The sequence below is a fragment of the Fukomys damarensis genome, unplaced genomic scaffold (genome assembly GCF_012274545.1).
Source record: "Fukomys damarensis isolate Sample0158 unplaced genomic scaffold, DMR_v1.0_HiC HiC_scaffold_36, whole genome shotgun sequence".
Taxonomy (NCBI): Eukaryota; Metazoa; Chordata; class Mammalia; order Rodentia; family Bathyergidae; genus Fukomys; species Fukomys damarensis.
The window spans coordinates 17,554,552-17,569,841 of NW_022900948.1; positions in this window are offsets into that span (position 1 = coordinate 17,554,552).

Consider the following 15,290-nt stretch of genomic DNA (forward strand, 5'->3'; position numbering starts at 1 on the left):
TCCTTTGTCTGAGGAGCAGCTGGTAAAAAGTTTTTCCCACATTGTAGGTTGTCTCTTAGTTCTGTTGATGGTTTCTTTTTCAGTGCAGAAGCTTTTTAATAAGATGAGATCCCAGTTGTCGATACTTTCTGCTAGTTCCCATGCTATGGAGGATTTGTTCATAAAGTCTTTTCCTATGCTAATGTCTTCCAGGGTTCTGCCTAACTTATCTTCCAGCAAGTTCTTAATAAGATGAGATCCCAGTTGTTGATTCTTTCTGCTAGTTCCCATGCTACTGAGGATTTGTTCATAAAGTCTTTTCCTATACCAATGTCTTCCAGAGTTCTGCCTAACTTATGTTCCAGCAAGTCTAGTGTTTTTGCTTTTATATTTAAATATTTAATCCACTTGGATTTTAATTTAGTGCATGGTGAGAGATAAGGGTCTAGTTTTAGTGTTTGGCAGGTTGAGATCCAGTTTTTCCAACACCATTTATTAAAAAGTATACCTTTCCTCCAGTGGGGACTGTCATCTCCTTTGTCAAAGATGAGTTAGCTGAGTGCATCTGGAGTTGTTTTTGTGTCTTCCAATCCATTTTAGTGGGGACTGTCATCTCCTTTGTCAAAGATGAGGTAGCTGAGTGCATCTGGAGTTGTTTTTGTTTCTTTCAATCTGTCAGAGTGGTTTTGTAGTATAGTTTCAAATTGGAAATTGTTATACCCGCTGCTATGTGTCTGTTGCCTAGGATGGCTTTCGCTATTCTAGGTCTCTTATGGTTCCAAATGAATTTTTGGATTCTTCTTTCTAGTTCTGTGAAATATAGTGTTGGAATTTCAATTGGCATTGCATTGAATCTGTATAGCAGTTTTGGTAGTATGGCCATTTTCACTATGTTGATTCTTCCTACCCAGGAGCAGGGGATATCTTTCCATTGTCTTATATGCTCTTCAATTTCTTTTTTCAGAGTGCTGTAGCTTTCAGTGCAGAGGTCTTTTTCTTCTTTTGTTAGATTAATTCCCAGATACTTCATTTTTTTGGGTGCTATTGTGAAAGGAGTTGTTTCCCTAATTTCTTTCTCATTGAGTCTGTTATTTGTGTACAAGAAGGCTATTGATTTTTGGGTGTTGACCTTGTATCCAGATACTCTGCCAAATGTGTCAATTAAGTCGAGAAGTCTTTTGGAGGAGTTTTTTGGGTCTTCAGTGTAGAGTATAATATCATCAGCAAATAATGACAGTTTAACTTCTTCCTTTCCTATCTTTATTGCTTTAATTTCTTTCTCTTGTCTAATTGCTATGGCTAATGTTTCCAGAACTATATCGAAGAGGAGTGGTGATAGTGGGCATCCTTGTCTTGTTCCTGATTTTAACGTGAAGGCTTTCAATTTTTGGCCATTTAATATGATGTTGGCTGTTGGTTTTTCATAGATAGCCTTTATTAAGTTGAGGTATAGACCATCTATTCCAATTTTTTGCAGAGCTTTTATCATGAATGGGTATTGAATTTTGTCAAATACTTTTTCTGCATCTATCAAGAAGATCATGTGGTTCTTGTCCTTAACTTTGTTAATATAGTGTATTACATTAATTGATTTATGTATGTTGAACCATCCTTGTATCTCTGCAATAAATCCGACTTGGTCGGAATGAATGATCTTCTTGATGATCCTCTGTATTCTGTTTGCTAGTATCTTATTGAGGATTTTTGCATCTATATTCATTAAGGAGATTGGCCTGTAGCTCTCTTTTTTTGTTACATCTTTCCCAGGTTTGGGAATCAAAGTGATATTTGCTTCCAGGAATGAATTTGGAAGTATTGTTTCTCTTTCAATTTCATTGAAAAGTATGAAGAGTAAAGGCAGTAGATCTTCTCTAAACATCTTGTAAAATTCAGCAGTGAATCCATCAGGACCTGGGCTTTTCTTTGTTGGTAAGTTTTTAGTTACATTTTCTATTTCACTGATTGCGATTGGGGTGTTTAAAATATTTTTATCTTCTTTGTTCAACTTTGGTAATTCATAAGTATCTAGAAATTTGTCCATTTCTTCTGTGTTTTCCATTTTATTAGAGTACAGGTTCTCACAGTATGTATTAATGATCCTCTGGATTTCTGTGGGATCTGTTGTGACTTCGCCTTTTTCATTCCTGATTGCATGGATCTGAGACTTTTCTTTCCTTTTTTTGATAAGATTAGCTAAGCGTTTATCAATTTTATTTATTCTTTCAAAACACCAACTCTTCAATTCATTTATTTTTTTGTATCATTTTCTTAGTTTCAATTGCCTTGATTTCTGCTCTAATCTTTATAATTTCCTCTCTAGCTTTGGGTTTTTCTTGCTCTTGTTTTTCTAGGAGTCTAAGAGTTATCATTAGGTTGTTTATTTGAGATTTCTCTGTTTTCCTAATGTGGGCATTCAGTGCTATGAATTTTCCACATAAAACTGCTTTCATTGTACCCCATAGATTCCTCTATGTTGTATTGGCATTTTCATTTATTTTTAAAAACTGTCTGATTTCTTCTTTGATTTCCTCTGTGATCCATTGATTGTTCAGGAGAGTGTTGTACAATTTCCATGTGTTTGTGAAGTTCCTATGGTTTCTTATGCTATTGATCTCTGGCTTTATTGCACTGTGATCTGATAATATAAAGGGAATAACTTCAATTCTTTTGCATTTATTCAGACCTGTTTTGTGAGCTAGTATGTGATCTATCTTGGAGAATGACCCATGTGCAGCTGAAAAGAATGTATATTTTGATTTTGTGGGGTGGGACACTCTACAGACATCTAATAAGCCCATAAGTTCAAAAGCTTGGTTCAGTTCTAGTATTTCATTGTTAATTTTTTGCCTAGATGATCTGTCTGTTTTTGATAGTGGGGTATTCAGATCCCCCACTACAATTGTATTAGTGGTTATTTGGTTTTTCATGTTACTTAATATTTGTTTTATATAGTTGGGGGCATTTATTTTTGGTGCATATATGTTTATGGTTGTCATTTCTTCCTCTTGGATTGTTCCCTTTACAAGGATGTAGTGGCCTTCTTTGTCTCTCTTAATCAGTTTTGGTTTGAAATTTGCTTTATCTGAGAATAAGATTGCTACCCCTGCTTTTTTCTGTGCTCCTGTCTCATGGAGAATTGTTTTCCATCCTTTCACTTTCAGTCTATGGGCTTCGTTTTGCACTAGGTGTGTTTCTTGTATACAACATATTGTTGGATTTTGCTTCTTAATCCATTCTGCCAATCTACTTCTCTTGATTGGTGAATTGATGCCATTGACATTGATAGTGATAACTGATATGAACTGACTTATTATTGTCATGTTATTGTCCTTTTGTTGACTCTATTTTTTTTGTCCTCTCTTTTTAGTTTCTATCCTTGGCTATTTGATTTGCTCCGTTGGGCCTCCTGGTGTTTTGATCTTCATTGTATTTTTCTAGGATATTGTTTAAAATTCTTAGTAGTTCTGGTTTAGTATTCATGAAGTTTCACAAGTGTTCTTTGTCGTGGAAGTATCTTATTTCTCCATCCATTTTGAAAGAGAGTTTTGCAGGATACATCAGTCTTGGTTGTAGGTTGTTTTCTTTTAGGACTTGAAATACCTCACTCCAGGCTCTCCTTGACCTGAGGGTTTGTGTTGAAAAGTCTGCTGTGATTCTGATGGGCTTTCCTTTGCATGTGATTTGTTTCTTTTCTCTTACTGCTTGTAGTATTTTGTTCTTCTGTTGGGTTTCTGGGATTTTGATTATTATATGTCTAGGTGTAGATTTTTTTTGATCGTGGCTAGTTGGTGTCCTATATGCCTCGCTTATCTGTATGTCTAATTCTTCCCCTCTGTTTGTGAAGTTTTCTGTCATTAATTCTTTGAACAGCTTTTTAAAGTCATTTGCATTTTCTCCTGGTACTTCATGGATTCTTATCAGTCTTATGTTATTCTTCTTTGCATCATCTAAGAGTTGTTGGATCGATTTCTCATGCTTCCTGACTGTTTTTAAGAGACCTCTCTTTTCATGGTCACTGTCTGCTATCCTATCTTCTATATCTGAGATTCTATCTTCGCAATCTTTTATTCTGTTGCATATGCTTTCAATAGAGATTTTAATCTCCTGGATATCTGTTTGGATCTGTTTAATGGATTCCATTTCTTTCCTATGTTGGGTGTTCATTGTTTCCATTTCTTTCTTATTCTGGGCCTTCATGGTTTCTATTATGTTCCCAAGCTCATCTATTTTTTTGTCACTTTCTGTTCTGGATTCTCGAATCATGTCTTTCATTTTGCTCACCATCTCTATGGTTATCTGGGAAATAATTTCTGTTTTGAATTTTTCTAGAGCTTGATTGATCCGTTTTTTTACTTCCTGTGCTGTGAGTTCTGAGTGTCCTGAAGATTCAATATCTGATTTTTCATCCTCCTTTGCCCTACTGTTTGCCATTGGTGGACTGGAAGTCTGTCTTTGTGGCTTGCTTAAGTGTTTTCTCATCTTTATTTTTGCTGTTGGGTTGCCTTTGATTCAATCTCTGGGTCATTAAATCTTCCTGATATCATTGTGTCCCAGCCTTTGATTCTCTAATGACTTATAGACATTCTTATTTTCATAATTGAGAAAACAACTCATCAGATCAATCACTATCCTTTATCCCTATTGATACAATCAGAAACATAATAGGATCAATCACCACCCTTTATAGCCTGCCACGCCTCTGCAGAGTGTGTCCTAGGACTGGCTCAGTCAGGGGATCTAATAGTAGGGGTGGGGGGGTGGGGGGGTGATGGCTCTCAGTGGTTCCCCTCATGGCTACCCTCCTGCCACTGTGTCTAAGCCAATCAGTGGTGCCCACTGGAAGCAGTGAGGCTCCAGAGGAGACCACACAGGAGAGAGGGCTCTGAGTCCAAGCCGGGGCAATGACATAAAACTCACCCACCTGGCACCGTGTTGAAGCCAATCAGAGCCCCCTGGAAATGGCACTGCTCCAGACTCAGTGGTTCCCCTCATGGCTACCCTCCTGCCACTGTGTCTAAGCCAATCAGTGGTGCCCACTGGAAGCAGTGAGGCTCCAGAGGAGACCACACAGGAGAGAGGGCTCTGAGTCCAAGCCGGGGCAATGACATAAAACTCACCCACCTGGCACCGTGTTGAAGCCAATCAGAGCCCCCTGGAAATGGCACTGCTCCAGAGGAGGCCGCGCAGGAGAGAGGGCTCTCATATACACTTCTTTGATGCAGCTATTATTTAGGAGGATATTTTATAGTTTCCACGGAGTTATTTCCATTATGCTTATACTGTTATGAGAGAGTGTGTGACTTAGGAAATTTTCACTTTTAAAATTTTATGACATTTTTGGTCAACTCCATAATAAATTTTTATAACTACTTCAGTATTTATGAAGCAAATATATCGTTAATATATATAGGAGGATAAGTTTTTTATCTGTTTGAGTTACTGATGCATATTATCAATTGTGGTTTTATCTTTTAGGTTCTTGCCTTTTTTGTTATGCTTGTTTTGTTTACATCAGCTTCTAAAATGGCATATCAAAATATTCTATAGAAATTCATTTTTTAATTTAAAATCTCCTTTTATTTATATGAGTTTTGGCCTTATATTTAGCTAAGACCATTTTGGAAGGAAAGAAATTTTCACTAGTTTTCACCCCTTTATCCTGTTGAATATTTTGATTTTAACTGCATTTTATGTATGATATAATAACTTTTCTTTGGTTCTTTTGAATTTGCCTAGTATCCCTTTATTTTAACTCTTTTCCTATGTCATTGTGTTCCTTGTTCTTTAATCTAATAGGCTGTTTCAGTAAAGGAATTCAGCCCATATGTATTTAGGGTAATAAACACATTTCTGTATACTTTTATGTTTTCTATATGTTTTAATTTGTTATTGTTTTTTTCTTTTTCTTTTAATCAATAAATTAATTTCTAGCGTTAGTAAGTTATTACTAACTAGTAATTTATAGTAACACAATAACTAGTAAATTATTTTCCTCTTGATAACTTCAAGGAATTTCTCTGATTTTCAATTTCATAAGTGGTTACTTTAGTTCCAGGAATCTCACTGAACATATATCATGTCTTATGTCTGATTATGACAACAATTATCAACTTGCTTCCACCAACTTATTTTTTATCCATCCCTTTTTACTATCAGCAGAATGAAAGAGAATAGTTTAAAATGCTTTATTTCTTTATTCTTAATGTTTCTCTTATTTTTTAATCCACAGATCTTACTTAAATAGTTCAAAACATTCAGATTGCCAGGGATTTAGCTCAGTGCTGCTGCTGCCTGCCTCACAAGTGCAATCCCCAGAACCAAAAACAAAACAAAACAAAATTCAAGTTATGCTGTTACTGGGTTTAGCTTTCCTCTATTTCTTATTTAAAACTTTTATATAAACCTCTACACACACACACCCACACACACCCACATATATATGCAAACATATATTTAGGTGATATTAAAACCATTCAACAATCAATATGGAGTAGGCACCAACCTATTAGAGTGGATGCAACTGTGACCATGTATGCTCATCAGTGTTGCTTACTGGTGTTTCATTCTCCCTAACCTTTCTGTTTGAACAGTTATCTGGTTAGTGTATTTCTCAAGTATGTTTCTCAGTAGAGCATGTAGGTGACATAACCTCAGGATCCTCGCACGTCTGTGAATATACTCATATTTATTTTTCCTTGTAGGTATCAGTTTAGCTTATCATATTGCAGTAAAAATGGAATGCTAGTTTGGTTCTCTCTCTCTCTCTCTCTCTCTCTCCCTCCCCTGTCTCTCTTTCTAACTAATTGGTTCTTTCCTAATAGTTTCAAGGAAAAAAGCTATGATTACACAGTGACTAAATGAGAATTTAGGACTTCTTAAAAGATTAGGTTCTGTCCGGGCCTCTAGTTTTCTCTTTAATCATTCCTGTTTGGAACTGGAAAAGATGTCTTAATGTTGAAATTTACCTTTCTTTAGAAAACAAAACCCCCTCATTTGATTAATTTTATGATTTCATCTCTTCCTTTCTCTTTTTTCTAGAACACCCATTACTGGTAATTTCGATCACCCATGTTTGTCTTCCAAGCATCTTAGGTCTTTTCCCTTTATCATTTTCATTATTTTGCACTTGTGGCTCTTTTGTGAGATATTTCTTGAACAAGCTACTAAGTCTATTTTCAGAAATGACCATCTTCTCTTTCAGCTTATGTATTACAGGTGTCAGGGAAGATTATGCTATTTAAATCTAGACAGTGGAGTTTAAAAAATTGTCTCATTTATCCTTGAAAACTTTCTTACCACTGTTGGAGGGTTTTGCCTGAGACTTCCAATGTTTCTTTCCAGTGTTGCCCTTGCTTGTCTTGCTCTACATCTTACTCTATCTCCTTTTCCTGGTTACTGAGTGCCAGTTGAAAGAGATGTTCTTCTTAGCCTGTTCATGATTTTGTCAGTTAACTGTTGGGTGAAATTTGCTGGAATCTCTTCAGTGCTGGTGAAGTCTAGACCATTCTAGTCTAAAGGGGCAATGGTAAACAAAATGGCCGCCGCTGCTCTTCTGAGCAGGGCATGAGCTTCTGCCTAGGGGAAGCCTCTTTCTCTATCAGGGGCTAATAGTAGTCATCTTCTTTCCTGCTCTTCTGCAGGGTCTCTGAGGCCAGGAGAGGACCACACATAAGTGGGCTTCTAAAGGTGTACAAGCTGTCCTGGCCCTGTGAATTCCTGGTCTCAAACATACCCTCCAAGTCTACCCATTTCACGGCCCTCTCTCTTCTCTTTCCCCTGAGGGAATTGTGAGAGAGGGAGTCAGAAACTTCATCAAGGAGCTACTTTCTTAGAATCTCGGTCTCAGCATATATTACTTGTAGTAGTTATAAAAGCTCTTGAAATTTCCAGCATCTCAAAGGAAAAGGGAAGGAGAGAGAAAGGAATAAAAGGAAGTCAATGAAAGTGCTACTTGACTAGGGAAGACCAACTATGGTATATGTCCATGTCGTGTGTGTGTGTGTGTGTGTGTGTGTGTGTGTGTAGTGCTTTGTCTACATCATGCAGTGTCTGATGTGACCCCAACGCAAACCAGCTTTCCATAAGCAGAAACCATTTTTGCTTGAGTGATGTTCTCCCTCAGGTTCTGACAGGTGAAGCTTCCTGAGGCAGTCAGATAGCCTGCATCCAGATGCTCAAGGCTTCATCCAATCCTGTGTCCCACAACCTGACTTCTGCTGGAATCCTGAATTAAGCCTGTCCTCCCTCAGTCATTGCAGAATGTGGGCTTGTGTTCCTCCTACCTGTTTCCCCTTGTAGCATTTGGGGTTCAGCAAGAAGCAAAGCTACCCAGTGAGATGTATACTTTACAAGGTTTCTTAAGAGATGTAAATGTATCTAATTGATCTGTTTGTGTGATGTTCTCCTACATCAGGTGCTGGGGTCTGAGGTCAGTAGGCCAGGCTGCTGTACAGGAGTGATGGACAGGAGAAAGGAATCCAGGACAACTGGAGTCTGCAAGGAGTGGCTGGAACCAGGGGATGGACTGGGATCCATACTGGTCTCTCACTTCATTCACAACTCCAGCTTTGATGATGTCTTTCATCATGGAGCACAACACCTAGCTGGCCCGTGGGTCAGGGAAGCAAGAAGAGAAGAGCCAGAAGGAGACAGGAGCTGCAAGGCTGAATCCTCATTAATTTTCCCACCATTTGCACCTAGCTTTGATGTTGGAGGCTGCAAAAATATGCAGTAGAGAGCTGATAAATAATTTTTCTGGTTTTTATGGATAAGATTATGGAACAGTAAAAAGGAGAGACAGAGGACACAGTCTGACTTTTATAAGCTTTTCTCAATGAGTCAGAAAAAGTCTCTCAGAAATGTCTACACATTTCTACTTGTGGTGTTTACTGGGAAAATTCTTTTATTGTTGTTATTTACAAAGACATAGGAGTTTATAAAAGGTTTAAGACAGTAGTTTACAGAAGGCTTCATGTAACTGCGTGCTAATTTAAAAAATTCTTATTCTGCTCAACAACTTTGAGGAGTGGAGATGTTGAAGCTCTCAGGGTGCATTTGAAAGCCTCAGGAAGGAAGGGGTTGGACTTTTATCTTTAAAGATTGTCTTCTGCAAGAGATGTTGAGATGGTTGGGTAAGTGCCACTCAAACACTCAGAATCCTGTCTGGAGTTCAGCCAGAGCATTATGTCCTTTAGATTAAGGTGGGACTCTCAAATAGTTATTCTGTGATGCCCACTCAAGGAAAAAGTTGCACAGGAGGCTCTCACAGTTAGATGGAGGGAGACAAAGACATACTGATGATGACTCTAGTCCCAGCCAGAAAGTTCCTGGATCCTCCCCACACAAGCCATCCATGTGGGCTGGTGTTTCCCAGGAAACTTCAGAGAAGACTTTTTGAAGACCTCTTCCAAGAGCAAGCAGGTGAGATTTGGGGAAGCTGTGATATGATCAGACCTGGAGTTCAGTTCTCCCCACCCACCACAACTATTCTAGGCCCTTCAGGCTCTAATAATCCACAGCCTTGAAAAAGCTGTTAGGGATTAGTCCTAAAATGTCTCCAAAAGTTGTGCATTCTGAGGTGTGGCTTTCAGAAGGTGACTGGATTGTGGGGCTCTCACTTTATCAAGTGATTCAATCCATTGATAAATTCATTAGCTGAATGGGCTTATTAGGAAGTGGAGCCTAATTGGATAAAGCAGGTCGCTGGGAGCATGGTTTTGAAGGGTACATTTTGTCTTCAGCCCCTTTCGGTGGGGATCTCTTATCTCTGCTTTCTTGCTGCCAGGAGGTTTCTGCCTCACCAAAGGCCTGAAACAATGGCCATGGACTGAAACCTCTGAAATCAGGAGCCAAAATAAACCTTCCCTCCTCTAAATTGCTTTGCTCAGATAATTTGGTCACAGCAATGAAAAGCTGACTGACAACAGCAAAACCTCTACGGGGGAGTGTGACTATTTAGATGGAAAATGTGGATTTATGTCGATGATGCCTCACTACAGAAGCATTTGTGTAAAAGAAGAAGAGGAATGTCTATGGACCGCCTATGAGATAGTGGCCTGTTGTCAGCTTATTAAATTCAGATTTATTGTTGACTCCCTGGCCAAAAACATAACTGTTAGCAGTCCATAATGTGAGGCAGAAATATGAGTTCTCAGTGGATCTGGGAAAAAATAAAGAGAAGAAACCTTAATGACCTGTCACTTGGCATAAATCTTAGTGGCCACATAAACTAAGATGACAGGAATTTATATTGTTCCTCAACACTTGAATGACTAATGTGGTCAGAGTGGGAAGCCACAGAAATTATTTCTCTTAACAAGCCAGCACCCGTTTGCAGGCTTTTGGAACAGTTTGATGAAGTCGAGGGATGTCACCCTGACATCCCACAATCAGGCTCTGGGTGGGCAGCAACCTTCTCACAGCTTGAGACACAGGTGGCATTGTGGCCTTGTTCTGAGATGCTTCACTGGGCTCTCCCAGGGGTTTTAGAAGGTTCTGAGTTGACAGGAGCAACCCTGAGAGTTTAGAGACTTTGACAAGGCAGGGCAGGATAGGGACAGCTGGTCTTCTGTCCCACATGGAGATTCAAGATCTGAAGCATCAGAATTACTAGGTTGGAGTGTGAAGAGTGCTCAAAGAGGAGTTAGTACAAGACCCGCCTTTCAAACGAGAAGACTGAGGTTCATAGCTTGAAAATAAGAGTCTCAGTGTCACAGGACAGGATGGTAGTAGGTGTGGAATGAGAGCTCAGATCTGCAGTCCTTCTGTATTTGGTGACAACCCTTCCTTATTTAGGACTAAGGGATCCTAAACCTGCAGACCATTGCATTCAGATGGTTATTTCCCACATAGGGGTGGGAATGCACGACCCCTTCCAGACAATCCCATCAGGATGCTCCTATGAAAAAGCATCACTGACCCTGCTGGGGTAGTGTGTTAGCGGTGACACCAGGTTCTCACAGGTGGGAGTCATGCTAAGTGAGTAGATTTTAGCTTCTCGTGCCACAAAACCAACCAGCCAAACAAAAATTGGATAATGATATGAGATGATGAATGTTAACTTGCTTCACAATCTCCTCATATAATCCTCACAACCACACCAAAAAGATACACAGAATGGTGATTTTTATTCATACTGTGTAGAAGAAGAAACAGGTTTACAAAACAAGAGTCCCTTCAAGAATCAATGTATCTTTGAATGAAATCTCATATGTATCGAAAGGAATTGCTCTATCCAGTGAAGTTAATGGAATAAGGAGTAAGCGGACACTGCTGGTGCTACTAAGAATGTAGAGAACTCTGCCCTGAGATACTAGGGAAAGAAGAGGACATCAAACTCCCCTCACCTTTTCTAGAATGGCCTGTGCTGTCCTTGTCTCCCAGAGTCCACAGAACCAGTTCCTAGAGATTCAGTTTAATTAAAGAAAAGCCAGTTTCCTGCTCATAAAAACATCATTTAAAAAATGTACTTTCTTTTTAAGAGTTTCTGGATCTGACTTTGGTGTCCTACTTTCTGTCATTATAAAAGCCACTTTAACTATATTAAAACCTATTCACCCAAGAGAGTACTTATGACTAAATTTTACGCTTCTATTCATTTATCAAGTTTACAGTATTTTACAAAGAGGGATTTCTTATCTATGTAGCTATCTTTTCTATTAAGAGGTATAAAACTACCATTTCTGCAAAGTGATATGTATCTAGCAATGAGTATTTGCATTAAATTTTGAATTCCAGTTAGTTGTTACACATGGACATATCTGATCCTGAATAATTGTAGATGATATGTGTCAACACTGGGTATTTTTTAAAATCTCTGCTTCATAATGAGCTATTAACTTATGAATTAAAATTTGTAGGCTATATCCCAGGCAACCCAGAATGAAATGTGGACTTTACTTATTGCAACCATATAGTCAATGCAGGTTACCCAAATAATATACAGAGAACCTAGGGGGCTGTTGTGAGAGACAGTGGGGGCAAGGATCTGTGAACTGTGGTGAATACTGAACATGTGGAAAATTCTATGGGAAGAGTTCTAAAGGCCTGCCAAGTGCTTAAAATGCTTTAATAGTGATGATTTTAGCATTCATGTATTCATCCCGCCACATAACACGTATGTATGGAGTACTCCCTGTGATTCTGGCTCTGGGCTTTACTCTGGGATGTGATTATGAGCATAAACGGTCATTCCCTTGACCTCCTGGAGCATATTTTTTAACTGAGGGAGGTACACCTTAATTAATAACCACACATTTGTATCATTCCCCATTGTGTTCTATTAATGGAATCCTAATATTGTTTGGGGTAGCAATAAGCCCAACAAAACAACCACATTTTCTAGCTTCTCTTGTGGCCGAAGGTAGTCATGTGACACATTCTAGCCAACAAGATACATGTAGCAACCTGCTAGGTATTTCAGTAAAGTTTTTACTTTCTAGTATAGATACTACCCTTCTATCTTGTTACTTCCTTTGCTCTTTTTCTCTTTTTTTCCTTTCCCCAGGAATACAAATGTGAGATTAGAAGTGAGCAGCCATCTGGCAAGTATGAGGTGGCCACGCAAAATGGTTACATGAGAAAAAATAAGCATCTATGATCTGGTTAAGCGTGCAGCAACTGCATCTCTCACACACAGCCACGTGCTGTTCTTTCTGATACACTCATACATGCACTGGGTGTGAGATTACAAGGTCAGAATTCTCTGCGCGAGTACAGGAGCCCGGAAAGGAGAAGCAAGCAGTGTCCCCTGGCAGGGCTTCGGCGTCACTTCTACAATGGCTGGCCACGTGAGTTGGTCTAATTTCCGGTGTTTCCAGAGCTCCCTGGTGTAGCCGCCGTGTGGGCGTGGACTGCACACGTTCTTCCCTTGGGCCTGAGGGCGCTGTAAGACAATCACCTGATCATCCTGCCACTTACTTCACAGGGCTGTCACTTATGGGATGGAGGCTGCAGACTGTGGGTGGAATCTGCTGTGTAAGGGGCACTGGTCACCCGCCTTTCTTTTCATCTTATGAAGTCTTGAATTAGAGGCAGGAAACTCACATAACAAAAGCTAAAGGAAAAGGTGGATTTTGAGTGTGTCCCTGAAAGCTGGCGCAGAAGGCAGCGGACAGATGTGGGTCCAAAGAGCACCTGGGCGGAGGGCCCAGCACAGCAAAGTTTGGGGAGTCCAATGGGCCGAGAAACAGCCTAGAAGAGAAAAAGCTGGAGCCCAAGGACGTTCGTATTTTTTAAAGAATGGACTGAAACTTGATTACTGCTTAGGGTAAATGGGCTAAAAAGGTAGGGGTGTGAGTGCGTGTGTGTGAGTGCGTGTGTGTGTGAGTGTGTGCGTGTGTGTGTTCTGCAGGGGGTCAGGGAGGCATTCGGCATCCTTTTCTCCAACAGTGAACGAAGCTGAGGGATGTGAAATCTAGGGCTGAGGTTTTTTTTTTTTTTCAGCTTTAATTGAGTTTATTGGTACATTTTAGGGATACAGTACAGTTATATTCATTGTTGGGATCTTGTACCTCTCCATGACAAGTCTTGATTCTCATTTTTCCCCCTTACCTCTGCCCTCCCTTCACCCCCTCCTCCCCTCCCCATCTACAAACACTTTATTTTCATCTTTTCATTCTCTCACATTTTTTTCTTTTCCCTTTTTACTCTTCCCCTACCCATCCCACCTTCCCTACACCTTTAGCTCCTTTCTTCCCATTTCTAAATGTCAGTAATCTTATTAGAATCTTATGCATTGTTGCAGATTATTTACAGCAGGGAAACTATTCGGTATTTACACATGTGTGACTTTAGGGCTGAGTTTTTACAGAGCACCATTTCTAAGGCTCGGGGGCCCAGAGCTAGAACGTAGTCCCGCAGCACAGACCTGGAGGAAATCCAGCTCAGGCTGGGCTCCCTTCTTTCCCAGAGCAGCCCATGCACAGCCCCACACGCCCACCCTGGGAAGAGCTTTCGGCCAGCCACGGCGAGGCAGGGCCACGGAGAAACTGCTCCTGGGTAATGAGACAATTAGCTCCTTGCATTCTTCCCGCAGGAACAAATCCGGGCCCCCGTGGCATCTGTCCCCTCCTGTTCCTCCAGCTGGCCTCCTTGCCATGCGCACCCCTTCCCCGGAACCGAGCCCCTCTGCCCGCTGCTTCCGGCCCACGTGCGCTCACAGAGGGCGCGGGCGAGGCTGGAGGGGGACGGAGCCAGAGCCTGCCAGGGAGGCGTGATTGACGACAGTGCGCGCGTGCCCCTGAACTGAGAGTCAGAGTTCTCCTGCGGGGTTGGCAGCCCCATCTCCAAAGCTGCTCCGTAGCCGAGGCAGCATATGGCCTGCTGACAGAGCAGCTGCTGGGGAGGAAGATGCCGAAAGGAAGCCTCGAGGGATAAACAGGAGGAGCGCGCTCGCCACGCGCACCAGCGCTCCAGCGCCACTGCGGCTGGGCTCGCCCGCTTCAGGAGGTGAGGAAGGCGGTTCGGGACTGCCCTGCAGAGCTGCTTCTCTTCAGGTCGTCGTCACCCTCCTCATCGTCGATCCCAGAATAGTAACTGACATTTGTTGAGCACTTACTATGTGCCAGCCAGTTCTGGAAGGTACGTCAGCTGCATCCTTCCGTGTACTACACTCCTTCAAACAGCTCTCAGAGGAGAAACTTCTTGTTCCCATTTTGCAGATGAAAAAGCGAAGTTCAAGAGGACCGGAGGATTTCACAAAACTTGCAAGAGGTCCAGGTCTGACTCCAGAGCCTTCCATCTAAAGGATCCTTGTGGTTTTCTGGTTGCATGCATTTTGAATGTCAGACCCGCATTCAAGTGTGATGACTGGGATGCAGGAGGTTTCGCTTACAAAGCAGCAGGACATTCATTCTCCATTTAATCTCCAGAGAGTAGGGGCAGGTTACAGTCACCTCTGCACTCAGTCTCTAGAACAGGGTGTGATACAGTGAATGTCATGGGTAATACATTAAAAATTGATCAACCCAAGGGAGCTGAATTTAAGTCCATTTTGCAGGTGGGTAAAAGGATCCTTAGAGAGTTTTGCTTAGGACCTCATCATAAACCTGGTAAAGAGGAGACTTGAGCTCTGCAGACCACAGGTCTCATCCTGTCTCTGTTGGACCTGTGTTGGATCAGGTTAAGAAGCTGTTTGAGTTGGAGGCGGGTGGGTGGAAAGAGAAAAAACATAAAGCCACAAGTGTGATTTATTTTAGGAGCAGTTGGTGGAATTCTTTTAAATTCCTGAGCCAGAGAACTGGGAGGGAGAATACTATTTCAAAAATGGCTAATTTAGGCAAAAAGATGTGTCTCCCACCCCTGCCCCTCTT